The sequence below is a fragment of the Anopheles aquasalis genome, chromosome 2 (genome assembly GCF_943734665.1).
Source record: "Anopheles aquasalis chromosome 2, idAnoAquaMG_Q_19, whole genome shotgun sequence".
Classification (NCBI taxonomy): Eukaryota; Metazoa; Arthropoda; class Insecta; order Diptera; family Culicidae; genus Anopheles; species Anopheles aquasalis.
The window spans coordinates 58,455,917-58,470,206 of NC_064877.1; positions in this window are offsets into that span (position 1 = coordinate 58,455,917).

Sequence of the window (14,290 nt, forward strand, 5' to 3'; positions counted from 1 at the left end):
GTTAGTAATTGCAGAACTATTCTTTTTTTTTACTTTTTTACTATTATACTGAACAATTTTTTTCTATAAGTTCCGTTACGGCAGCACCGCGGTTGCTATGCGAATTAAAAACCGAAAACCAACCGAATTCTCGAATCTGGTCGTGATTGCTGCTATTTACTTGCGCTCTATCTCTATCTCTACACAATTTGTCTTGCTATCTTTTTGATAAGAAGATAGCATGTGGGGTACTGCAGACAAAAGGTAAAGTGGCTACTGCAAGCGGGCCTAATGCAGACTAGAACTCGTAGGTAATGTTCTATTTTCGTCCTTTTACTAAAATTTTGGAATTTGCTTTTTATAGCTTATAAACAAACAAGTTGTATAAATTACAAATTAAAGCATGCAGTGGACCGGGAACCAGAGAGCAGCCGCACCTTCTTCGATCGCATTGCGTTCTTACCAGAAGGCGCTGTGTGAGGTGGTCCCAATGTCTGAGCTTTGCGACCCTCTCCCCTCTCCGACCCTTGTAACCGGCGTCTGTGGTGCGTATGCGTAGAAGAACGTAATCGTCCTCTATGGTACTCCCTATTTCTGCGAAGGATCATATCATTCTCCTCGACTGGACACATACACGCACCCACTGAATAGAAGCTTTTCTTTCGCAAACTTCTGCAAAGCTTCTTCATATTTTCCTTGAAGAGTGTAGCTAACGAACGAGAAAAAATAACTAAAAAAAGAGAGGAAAAATATCATGAAACTGTGATATCGAATTGAGCGACCGAGAAAGATAGGGAAAGAAGATAAGAAAGACAGTAAAAGATAGTGGATTATGATTTCCAGCTGACACTCCTCCTTACCACACCCATATCTATAAGGGCTTTCGGGTTCGATACCAAAGGCTCGAAGGCTCACTGCTATTGCTATTGCTGTTGCGCGTTGCCATAGCAACAACAGTTTACTCGGCAAGGCGGCCTATTTTTGGAAGGATTTATCGATTTTTACTTCAACATACCAACCGATACCGGGGCGCACACTTGCCTTGTGTCTGTGCGTTTTACTGTGCAACATTGTAGAAGGGATGGCGCATGGCAGCAGGAGTGCTCAGGTGGGAGCACTGCTGTTACCTGCTGCAATATGCCATCATCAACGACCGATGTGGCCGCACCGCAGCAATACCAGGGCAATATGTTGTTATCCGTGGTGAGAAGATTTGCGCAGGTTGCAGCAGTACGGCGTATATAAAGCGATGCTGGCTCCATACCGCAATGGAGAAATTATGCTGTACCTGATTCCTGTAGGCCACGATGCTGCCACATGTTACTTGGAAATAAAATAAGAAAATGTAACAAAAGTAATTGCAAGCATGTTTTTCTGCTTCATGATTGAATTAGTGTTCAGAATTACTAACGCCATAAATTGGTTTAATTCCTTAATTTTTTGGATTACATACGAATCGTTGAAGCAATCCCACCATCAGTTCCGGCGCCATGGAGCCACAGAGTAACGAAATTGGGGTTTTCACTCGAGAGCCCAACAAAAAAAAAAGCCAGAAACACACAAAGCAAAGGGGGTAAATAAAGCAAATTTCGTTTTGATAAGTTAAATGAAAATTTATGAGTTTTTCTCCCCAGAGAGAAAGAAAAAAGGGCGAGCCAAAAACCAACCAACGTCGCCAGCGGCATACTTGATGTCCTTTTCAACAACCGTAAGCGAAGCAACGCAACAGCACAAAAAAAAAGTGAACGAACGAGCGAACCATACGCAATAAAGGCAGCAGGACCCGCAAGAAGATGTGAAATGTAGGCTTAGTAGGCGCAAAAGCATCTTTCGGCTTGTCTTACGCGACGCCCGCTACGCAGTTTGCCTACCGGTCCGGGGCTTTTCGTAATGTGTTTCGCGTTCGTCCGTTCCGACTTTTCCGTCCGTTCCGCTGCAGTTCGCAGTTTCTTTTGTTGGCATGATGTTGCCGGCATGGACTTGGCCCGGCTGTGTTCTGCGTTGGTATTCGAATGTTGAATCAGTTGAGCTGGTTGTGGCCATTTGGCGAAATGAGATTGTGAGGCTTTCGTAATTCCATATTAAGACTGTAGACATTAGAAAAAAAGCATTACTTAAATTCCGGAAGAAAATACTATTTGTCCAGTGAGATGCTAAACTACTTCAAATACATCATAACACGTGTCTGGATTTTTTTTACAATAAAAAAACGATTAAGTGCAAAATGGCATTGTTTCTACTTATTAACTTCTCTTCGTTTTTTTGTGGTCAATTTAGCTACATTATTAATGCAAACGGCTATCCACTACATTAGCATCTTAGCATGCTCTGTTCGTTAAATTAATAATTCTCAAAGCGATCGCGATCTTTCACTTCTACGATGTTCCGAGGTGCTGCCAGTGGTTATAAATTGTCACCTAACAAATAAAGAACCTCTATTGACACCAGCATGTGTATGCGTGACCTGAAACCGACCGAAACTTTTTTGGCATCGACCTCCGTGCGGCGACAAGAGCTTTTAATTTCACTAAAAGCTGCAATCCGTGATGCATCCTGGCGCCTACCGTTTGGCTCCGGGCCCGTTTTGAGGCCTTAAACATCGTAGCAATCATAAATTAACACTGGATGAAGTATAAGGTATTATGGGTCAGGATAACCAACTCACGAACATTTAATTAAAGTTGAATTTGAGGAAATCTTTCTGACGTATCGCTTCACAAAGACTACTAGACTGGAAGACAGAAACAAGTATTCAAAAATCACATCCACACTGGAGACGTCCAATCGGTCACGCTGTGACCGTTCACGGCAGCGCATAAACATGAGCATGAGGCGTTGCCATCGCTGGGCACATCCCATGCCATGCCGCCCCCGGGAACAAACGAATATGTTGATTTCTATCAGCACACTGCGCGTGTTTGTGTGTAGATACAGCATAAAACATTGTCCGGTGGCAGAACTGGGTCACATAACACATTCATGTGTTATTCACGCGGGCAATTGAGATTTAGCACCTCCTGTCTGCCCCTCAGTGGCGCCCTTTGAGATGCCCCAGAGCAGAGTGAGTGAATTGTTTCCACGTGTCCACAACCAACATCCTCCTCCCTTTAGGCAACTCATGGATTGCTCTGCTTCTAGGCAATACGCGATGCAGCATCAGCATCAGCAGCAGCAGCAGCAGCAAGAATGGTAGGCCGTGCCTTTTGGATAATTCTAAACCAACTCACACCCACACAGCCAACACGGCACAACTTCCAGTACCGTGCCCTCTCGTCTCTGCCATTGTTATCTATTGTCAGCGCGTCCAGAATGCTTCCCTTCCTTCCCTCCCATCAACTTCCATCGACGGAGCTGATAGTGTGCCGTACTGCCGCTTAATCGTTTCCTTCTTCCCCTTTTCAGCTTCCTCGTATCTATGTTGTTGCTGCTGCTGCTACTGGTAGGATGCTGCACACTTGGCTTCCGCAGTACAGAACGGCCACGGCGGCACTCATCTCGGGGGTTTGGCGCATAAGATGTTGCGCTTAAACGAGGTCAATAAAATGGCAGCAGCCCCGTTTTTCCCTTTGGACAGCGTTTTTCCTTTGTCTCTTATTTCACGGGTTTGCGTGCCGTGCTGCTGCATCACACCAGTGGTTTGCTGCCAGATTAAAAGACGCCACGACACAGACACACAGAGAGGCATACACATCATCTTAACGATGACGTTCTGAGATTCTATCTCTCCGACGCAGAATAGGGCGCATTTGGAATGTACTTTTTGTGACGAACTGGTGTGTTAAAGGAATTCTCGAAAGGAGGATGATAGATACGTAAAAAGGCGCTGAGGATTAGGTTTCCTTTTTTGGGGGGGGGGGGGGGGGGGGGGGGGGGGGAAGGCAAAACTTCTTGAAGCGCTGAAGTTGTGGACCAGGAGTAAGAGGAATTATTGAATGTGTATCCAAAGGCAGATTTAGGCAAATTTGTATATAGCTCCTAATTTTCTCGTTTACGGTACGCTCGTTTATTTGCTTTATTTTTGTTCACATTTCGTTAATTACTTAAAATGTTTTAGAGTTTTGTGAAGAGATAAAAAACAAAAGTGCTGCAGTTAGTTGTTACCAGACCAACGTTTCTAGAATGAGAAATGATTGCGTCTTTATTGTGAGACAATATTATGTGTTGTTATTATTATTATTATTATTATTTTAACATCCATTTTTTTTATTTCTTTCCAAACGCGGTTTTCAAGAGAAGAACTTTTTACGCGACTAGTTCTAACCTCACTGATGAGTCAACATATCGATTTTTTATGTTTTCTGTTGCAAATACATATCTGTGATGGAAAAATTTGCTTGTCGTTGAACGTTGAATTTATGGATTTCAGAGTTTAAAAATCTCAAATCTAGCTATTTCTCAGATTTTTCATAAATGATCTTTTGAGCTGTGGAGCTAGTCGTTTAGTTGCATATCTGCGTTTTGCAAGTTGTGGTTGTAGTTTGAGGTCCTGTAAAATGAAATTTCATTTTCTCATAAAGTTTATGTTGGTAATAAGTTTGGGTGCTATTTTTCGCATTTTTCGAAGAACAATAACTTGCTACAAACGAGCAATATCTATCTGCTAGCAGCATATGGAATGAATATTCTTATGAAATAGTCCCTGCATAGCAGCCTCTTTCTTAGTAATTAATAAAAAAGGCAAGGCTGTAATTAGATGTTAATTTTCAAGCATCATTAGTAATTCTTGAAATGATACTATTACTTTTCCAGAACTTTACTCGTTCTTTTGGTTCAAACAATAGATGAATTGATGGAATGGATATAGGATACGATTTAGGATTCTGTAAATGGGAATTTTAACGATCCGGGAAGTAAAAGATGTTGATTGGGGATGTTAATTGGCGTTCTATCTTTGTAAGCTATAGAAAATTGATGGAAGTTTTTTTTGGCGAATAAATTGCGTTGGAAACAAAAGACTAATCATGCAGTGTTAATCAAAAATAAATTATATTTACGGTATCTACTACGTCTACCAAGCACTAACAATGCACCCGAGGTCAAGCTAGTAGTATTATGCAACTGTAAAGGTGAATTTCCATAGTCAACGAGAATGGTTTTGTCATCTTCTGATGTATAAAGGTGCATAGCTAGGGACATCCAGTTCATGCCACCGCCGTACTATTCCCTTGAACCATTTCCTAGCTAAATGCAGCGCAATTTCCACCGAACCAACCCTACAGCAAAATCTCTCCCCCACCGGAGCGGAAAGGTTGAAACCAAGGCCCTTTGGCCCATTCATGCTATTTCCTCTGGCATTCGAAGCAGCTAGCGACCCTCCGTTTCCCTAGCGCATCTAGAAGCATTCTTGAAACACTCGAATTCTCCCCCTTTTCTATAGCATGGCCGTCTTTGTTTGTCCTTACACCGGGAACTGGTTCAGTAGGTCACACTCCGCATGATGCCAACCCAGCAGCACCGGTAAGAACGCACGGTTTCTAAGCAAGAACAAAAGGACGAACTGCGCCACCAAGCACAACGCCAGCAGCATAAGAATGCGTGCGGATTTTAGGGGGAAGCGAGCGCACAACCGCGACATGTTGATGGCGCAACATCTTCCGATTGCTGGTGCGTAGTTTAATTCGGCCACGGCAAGTGATTCGACAAGAATTGGCTCGAGACTGCATCGACAAAGGCATGCAGCACGGGTGGGGGCACGTGTTTGGCTGAGTGAAATCGATTCATCGGATGAGCATCGGTCTTCTATTGCGTCTTACTTGCTAGCGACACCAGCAGGAGGTTCATCAAATTCCAAGGACTTCCTCTGCTGTCCGTATATCTCGTAATGCTTCCATGAGTCATTGGGGCGTTCCACTGAGACGCAGTTTGTGTGGCGCATCGAAGCAACGGGCTCTATGGTCCTGTATCCAGCGATACCGCAAAAGAAGGTTTTTAAAAATCATTTTCGGACACTTCCTCTACACTAAGCTCAACTAAAGTGGCATCTAAAATACTTGATTCCGTGGGTACTGCAATGCCAAGGTGTCGGATGCAGTATTAGAGGAAGGATGCAACACTATCAGCTTGGCCCCCGGGGGTGATTAACATTTACTCTCCTGCTCCTGTCCTTTGTTGGTGTCGTGAGCTGCAATCGATATGCTCATCACCGGAGTCCGGATCGCAGGCCATCGGTGTTGTTAGCATGTGGTTAGCTAATTGTCTGTAATTTACATTCCTAATGACCGCTTCTAATCGATCGACCGCACCGGTTGCGCAATGTATTCATCTCGCGGTGGTTTACCGCATCGCCGGAAATCGCCCACCAGTGGGTGGTGGAATTGATCTGGAATAATGTTCCCGCCCCCCACACTTCTAATCGCATTAGCGAATGGAGATCTGCCTCGTCAGGCGTTTGCAAGCGGTTGAAGCCTTTAATCGATTGATTTGTGAGTGAAAAATTCATTCCAAAACATTCAAAGCTTGTTCTGATGATAGTTCTTGCTTCTGAAAGCTATATAATTTTATTGATTACAATCTATTGTTAATCAACACATTGTATAGATTCATATATAAATTCTGTTCAAATGGCTTCGATAATCAGTGCATCACACGGAATTGACGAATATGTGACGCCCCATTCCGTTGCTGCTTATCGTTTGCACAGTTCCATGTGGCGACCCAAAGCCCTAGAGACCCCCAGACCAGTGCATCCGTCATATATGATCGACCATAGCCAACACACGAATCATTTGTTTTCATAAAACACATATGATGAAATGATCTGTGTTGGAAACGTGATTGGAATATGTTTTTTTTTTTTAATATTTTCTTTACTCTTTTATTATTCTTATAAACTTTTACTCTTCTGAACAATTTATATCGGTGTAAAAGGTCGAAGGAAAAGGGTTTAAAAAATGTTTTCTTTCCTTAGAAAAGTGTTTGCAGACACCAAGTCACTGAAATATTAGAAGGTGCCACGTTAAATGCATTTAATTTAACGAAATTTTCATTTCACACCTTCAACTCCCGCGTATACCATATATATTTTGGCTTTCAGGCGACAAACTGATCGTTAGTGAGTTTTATGTTTCTTTTTTTCTTTTTTTAACTGAGGCTTATCGGCGAAAATCGCAAATTTTTCGATTGATCCATGGATTTGTTCTTTTGTTTTGGTTCAATTTCTTCGTTCTACTTGGTGAACCGAGCATCTATGCTTCTAGCATGCGTAGGTACGATGTACTCCGACTATCGACGGATCGAATGAACGTCTGTGAGGCTGTGCAAGCTACACCGTTGAATTAAAACACTCTCCAAGACACGCAAACACGACAGAATCTTCTAACCAGCACATCGCATCGCATAGCCCGTGTGATCGCTCGAGTAGCCTGCCATGAACTCCATGACCTACTTGTCGTCCGGTACGGTTTATAAATATGCCCTGGGCCTCCTAAAGATGCTGAACCATTGGAGGCAACTATTTGATTACTTGCGCATTTCCTCGAACCTCACAGAACGCACACGCAGACACAGGAGACGTCTTGGACACCATCGGACCACCGCAGGCTCCTGGGTTTGCTTATTTATTTACTTCTCAGAATTATGCCTTTTTGGCCGATGCCGCATGATGGGGCCTGGTATGTTAAACTATGCTGTGGCTGCTGCGTTCTCGATCAAGAGCTCTCGCTGTCGCTCTCGCGTCTGCTGGTATTCTCTGCTCAACGCCACGGTCGCTCAATATTAATAAGTTATTTATGCTTTCATGCGCAGCACCTTATTAGAAGACCTGTAGCCCCGCTATATTCGATTGGTTGGGTTGGAGGATAAATTATTAGCGAGCGGAGGGCATAAACAAAACGTTACTTACTAGAGAGCTCGCCTATACAGAGAGCTCTGGGACCCAAAGGCAACGGCAACGGTTAGGTCGATATGTAGGTCAGATTCCGCACCAGAACACCAGCACCGAGCAGCGTAGTGTAGGAACCTCCTTTCGATCGAGATTAGTACTGGCGGGGAGACCGGCACAGTGGGTACTTGGTGGTGATGCGTGGGCTTCTGCAGAGTTTGATTTGTTGCGACATTTGGAAACCACATTCTACTCGTCATTTGTTGACATTTCGCAATGTGTACAGCCCCAACCAAGGCATCGTCCATTGTGTTAAAGTAATGCCAGAGTATGGAGAGACCTCGTACTATTGAGTTTCAAATTAAATCCGTCATAGCAAATCATAAACCTTTCTCTTAACCAGTAACATCACTCTTTGTGGGGCACTCGAGCAGCGGCCATCCAATAATGATTTAGTAAATTATTTAAATGTCTTTAGGTCTCTTTAAGCGAAATATAGGTCTTCGGGCGGAGGAAGAGGCTTTCTTTTTTCTCTATGCACAGCACAAAATCGGGTCAGCACGAGCCACACGGACGCACGTCGTTCTTCCCGAAACAACGGCGAAAGGAGGTGACATCGGTCAAGCCACCCAATCGGTCCCGCGTTGGTTGACTCCATTTTCTCCCAGACCAAAGTAGCCGAAGAAAGCTGGAAGCGATCCACCCCAAAACCAGGGGGGTAGGGAGGCACGTGAGCATAGTTTGGTGGCCCATTCCAAACACGACTTGCTCATTATCACCATCCCGCGCGTTGCGTCGCGTTGAGAAAGGTTAGATGCCATCTTTGGGTCGTCTTTTGGGTGTGTCTGTGTGCCCATTATTGTTGGTTAAATGAGGGAAAGCGATCAACAACGATCGTCAACGATCGCTCATCGGTTGACGAGTGCGTGAGGGCACTACGCTGAACGAAGAAAAGTCACTTTTGAAGAGATTTTAAATCGTTTTCAATGTTGCGTAGCGCCATTGCAGCTGATTGCGAAATATTTTTTAAAGATAAAAAAGATTTAGAAAGAACATTTGAACATAACTGTTACTAGTTAACGTATCGGAGTTGCATTTCACCAGCACAACATTCAAATTACTCCAAGTAGCATAGGAACACCGTTACGCTTCCGAGAAAAGACTCCCGATGACGATGATGTGTAGTTTCCATCGAAACCTCGCCAAGGCAACATAAAATGTTGAGGAAATAGGAAACTCTCGTACTCGCTCCCCCATCACCCCCGTTGGAGGGCACGCAAATAGCGCATCATACCATCGGGGCGCATAAATGACTCCGATTTCGCCGAGTTAATCATAAAAATAGACAAAACATCAGCGAGTGATCCTAGCGATCTCCAACTCGTCCCTCGCGGGGTTCGTGAATGCTGCCGTTTCAGAAAATGATCCGTCCTGTTATTTCGGTTCGCCATGAGCATAAGTGATCGTATTCCAATTTGTCCATTTGAATCGCGAGTCCATGGTTGATTGCAGGTGTAGAAGATTCTCGTTTGCTGCCTTTAAAACATGTTCAGTCAAATCGTTACCAAGTTTCTTTTTACAGCAATTTTGTTCCTTCCTCTTTCTCTCTCGCGATTCCTCCTAGATCCAGGCAAGATGTTCTGTTCAAGGCAATCCAGGTATCAAAAGTCGAATCCAGTGAGCAAGCGAACCGAAACATGTGGCCATCAACCAAATGGGAAAGGTGTGGCTGGCCGTTTACTTCTCGCTTTTTTTTTCTTCTCATTTTTTAGTCGCAAACACCCCAAAGGCAGCATCCAACTGTGGTTGGCAAGATGCTACGCAGCTTCTTCTAAGTATTTTCAAACAAACAACTCCAACCTTCTCTCTCGATCTTTTGCTCTTTTTTGTGAGGGGAGGACTCCCGCTGCTGGTGCGCAATGCTGCAGCATGCCCCAAGTTCTCCGGTGCTGCTGCTCGGTCGTGACCGCGGCTCAGGTTAATTCGATTTCATTCTCTTCCTTCCCCTGCCGAACCGCTGAAAGTAGGTTAGTGAGAAGCTTGGGCTCGACTCGCCTCTTCCGTTTCGCTGGTGTGGTTGTGGAAGGGAAGGAAGAGAGGAGGGGTTCGCGGTTGATTGCGCGATCTTCTATCGTACCATGCTAATCGATCGTTTTGCAAGTTTATGTTTTGCGTGTCTTCGGTATAGTGGCAGCAGCAGAAGCAGCAGGAACTGCGCTTTACACTCACGGGAAGAGAATGTCTTGTCTGGTGTATATTTACGGCATTAGGATATGCTTGGATGGTTCCACGAGTCTCTACTAAAGCTAATCATCTCTTCTTTTGCTTCTGTTCAACGTTACCAAAACTAATTCGATTAATGTTCTGCTGAGAGATTCTAAGGAGTGACTGCATTTTTTTTTCATTTTCGAAAACTAGTTTAGCTTGACTAATATTCTCCCCATAAATATCCTTAACGTTTTAATTTATGACTTTGAACGTACAGAATGAAAAAAAAGATGAGCTGTAACTTCTGAATTCCACCATTCCATTGGCGTTGAATTCCCTTTAAAGTTTTCGCGATTTGGAGGAGGGACTATTGACATTGATACCCAATGCTTTTTCCACTTCAAAATGGTTTAAAAAATTCAAGTAAAAAATATTCAATATACTTTAAAGGTTCTGCCTCGAGATCCTGATTGTTTAACCAAAGAATATCGATTTGTCTGATCGATTCATATGTATTGATCGATGATAAAACTTCAATGGACAACGCAAAAAGTTAATTTTTATACACGTTCCTCCTGGGACTTTACGACATGGCAATACATTTTTATATATTTTTAGCAAACTGCTTCCTAATGTGGTTAAAGAGTTTTAGTTAATTATTAATTTTAGATAAAGATCAAGTCAGAGATTTTCATTACGAAACGTAACGTTTGCTCGAAATCACCTGACCTCCACAATAAGAATTTGCTTTTCTGAAAAACTGTGCTTTAAATACGATTATTTTAATGTTTTGATGCAAACGCTTTCTAGCGACGTCCCATAGGCGAAGGAAGAGCTGCAGATATACAGTTTAGTTGGCAAGTAATAATGCAATGCTAAAACAAAATGTTGAATAGTATTAAAATACCACATTCTGACACAATTTTCACACATTTCTCGATTAAAATTGATTCCAAAAACTTAGTTAGTTGTTAAAATGTAAGTTTCTTTGGCATAGAATTAAAAAAGACAGTTAATACTGCATGGAATTGTTAATGAATAAAGAATCGCTATTAAATGTCTACTCGTTTATGTAAAGAGGATTGCAATGAGATGGAAAGTGTATAACCACATGTATAACCAGTCGATAGAAGTGATGAAGAGTATTTAACAATAGAGTATTTCAGATTAGGATTACAAAAAAATGCTAATTCAAATAATTTCCTCAAAAAAGTTCTTCGGTCGAAAACATCACTCACCCAAAATGAAACTTTAAACTAATTCCAAACTCTTTCCATTCCCCTCGTTTGTTTACCTGTATTGAACGCGCAAGTGTTTATGGTGAAACCACATGGTAAAGCTGAAGAGCAAACGAGAAGCTTGCACAACGTTTCGGGCCACTTCCACCGGCGATGGTGCACAACGGAGCCAATGTGACACGCCAATGGTACTCACTAGAAAGTTGGCCTCAACGTTCGTTCGTTCGCGCGGTTGCCTTGACTAACCTATGCCATTAAAGAGCTGGGAACTGGCCCGAAGAAGACGCTAGCTCGTAGTAGTTTCACAACCGATTCGTTCGCCTATGCCATCAGCTCAGCCACCAAACCGCGTTTGCTGTGGCTGTGGCCACTCTATCCAGCCATCCATCAGAAGCAACGCTCGCAAACGGCGATGCACTGCGTCCGCCTTTTCGGTCCAACACCTCGCCTGCGCCATCACTCGCCATAGTGGCCACCGTGGCCGGCGTGCAACGGGAATTTATGCAATTGCATTTTAAAATCTAGGTTTGTGCCGTCATTTTGGGTTCAATTGAATCACGATATGGCGCGCTGGTGACAACGCTAAATTGGCACACAGCGGTGATCGTAGACTAGTAGCGGCACCGACCAGAACGCGGTGCAGTAGAGGTGTATGTGGCGTAGCATAAATAAATGATTCGCAGATCAAACGCAGAAGGGAAGAGGAAAAGCAACGAGTAGAGGCGCATCCGTTCATAGATGCTGATGATGATGATGATGCGAGTGAGAAAGCCAACAGCTGGAAGAGATGCATCGCGGAATTGTGAGCTTTACGGCCATAGGTCCGAGGCTGAGCGCGCAAATGGTTCAACTAATGTATGCAAACCGGGGGTGGGGATTTTCCACTCGATGGGAATGATCTACTACGATCTACAGCTGTCTGCAGATCCATCGATTCCACATACGATACTCCACAAGTGGTACGAAATGGTTTATCAATCACAATGAGTTTAGGAATCGCATTTAATACCGGATATGTCAACCATGTTTAGTCGCGCATTGTTTATGATTTAAAGATGGAGACGATGCTTTAAACCGCTCAATCCGGGCCTCCATTCCAGGGCTTTAAAAAGGGACTCAACCCATTCGCAAACAAGCGGAAAAATGTAAAAAAGGTCAAACAAAGTCGGAAACAAAGGCGAACGGAAAAGAACCACCGACCAGCGCCATTGCCAGCCGAGTCCGATTGGCGTCCCGTAGGCGCATGGCGGCCGGGAGTGACCATAACCTATCATTTGTGCAAATTGATGCCGCCGCCGCCGTACAACAAAAAGGGAAAACGCACGAAACCGGAGTCACACGGGACGGGAATTAAGCGAGTGCTGACTTGGAGCGCCTCATGGACCTCTTGGGATATCCCATAGAGGTTTTTTTTGCTGTTTAATAACTTTAATAAAAAAGAGCGAACCCTGCTCTAGTTCCGCGTGTTCTGCGTCTCGTAAATACTAGCTTTTCATTGGTTCCCCCACCGCAGAAAAGAATGCTTTCGCAAATTGCTTTCGGTGTTTAGTAAAAATCGTGATAAATTTGTCGAAAAGATGTTGTATCTCGCGAACCCTTGCTGTAGCCCCATACGTCGTCGGTACACACCGGAGAGCGGTTTACGAGCTACATTGGTTCGTGGTTTCGTAAGACCCTAAGCAACGCCGCTACGCCAAAGAAGTGAACCCAAGCCAAGCGAACGTGTTACGCCATTCGGATACCAAATTTCTCATTTTTCGAAATGATGCGTAGGTTTTCGGTGTTTTGTAGCTTTGTGGCCGCGCGGTGGCCGCGACGCGACGCATTTACTGGCGTGTCCCCAGGTCGCAGCGTTTTTCCCTCTATTTTTTTTTTCTTTGTTTGGGAGGGCGCCGACCAATCCTCCAGGGGTTGCCCGGCCCTAACACCGTGGCCGCATCACACGCAATATGTTGCCCCATTTTGTGGTTGGATGATGTGAAAGTTTTCTAAATAAAATTTATTTATCTTTTGGGCTCGGCTCGGCACCAGGGACTATAGAAGGGATCGTGTAGAGGGATGGCCGGCCCCAAAATCGGTCCCCCCGGTACCCCCGGGGAGGCTTTTGTCGAAGGATTGTGCGTGCGAGGGTTTCCGTTACGTTCCGGCGAGACCTTCATTTCGGTTATGCTTGTTCCCTGGTTTGGGTTTCTTTCCTTTCCGACGTTCCTTTGGACCATTTTTTGGGACCCATGCTATCTCTCTTAAAAGAAGATGACTTCAAGGAGTACGAGGGTACGAGATGATTGGCCGATGAGTTTCGAAGTTTATACGTGCTGCCGCGCTGCCTTTCCATTCTTTCCGTTTGTCTCTGTGTAACTCTGAACACTTTGGAATTAGGAATCGAATATTGGGCAACATTCCCGGTACGAGGGGATGAGCCACGTTAAAGTATCGGTATCTTCCTCACTAGCAAAAAAGGCTGCCCTTAAAAACACGCCCGAGAAAAAAGGGGAGAACTCCAGTCAGCATCCCTTTTTTCCGAGTTCGCTCCCTATCCCATCACTGCTCCCTTTAACATTTCCAGCGATTTCAGGCATTTGCCCTACGGCTCGCGGTGCTGTTTTCATCCACTTATAAAAGCCTATTGCTTCGGCACGGTCGGTGTTTTGCTTTGTTTTGCGGCACAAACTTTCCGAAATTTAATTTGGGTAAACCGGTGGACGAGAATCTAATTAGCGCCCAGCGGCCGTTACCTGGCCGCACTTGGCGTTTTCCATCGGCGGTTTTTGGCGTGAGGCTCGAAAGGCTAGACTCTCTGGATACGGTACTGTTTGGCCATTTTCCGGAGTGTTTCAATGTGCTGTAGCATGTCTAGTGGAATCATATGGCCGGTTTAGAGAACTTTTGGGGTCTTAATGAGGGGTGAATGAGTTTTCCCAAAGAAAAACAAAGGGAAATCATTCGGATCATCTGTATGCAAATCGTTTTATGTGTTTATGCTCCAATGTGTTTGATGTTGAATTTGGGGATTGAATACTTTTTTGGGCTGTCGGTAATGCCCTTC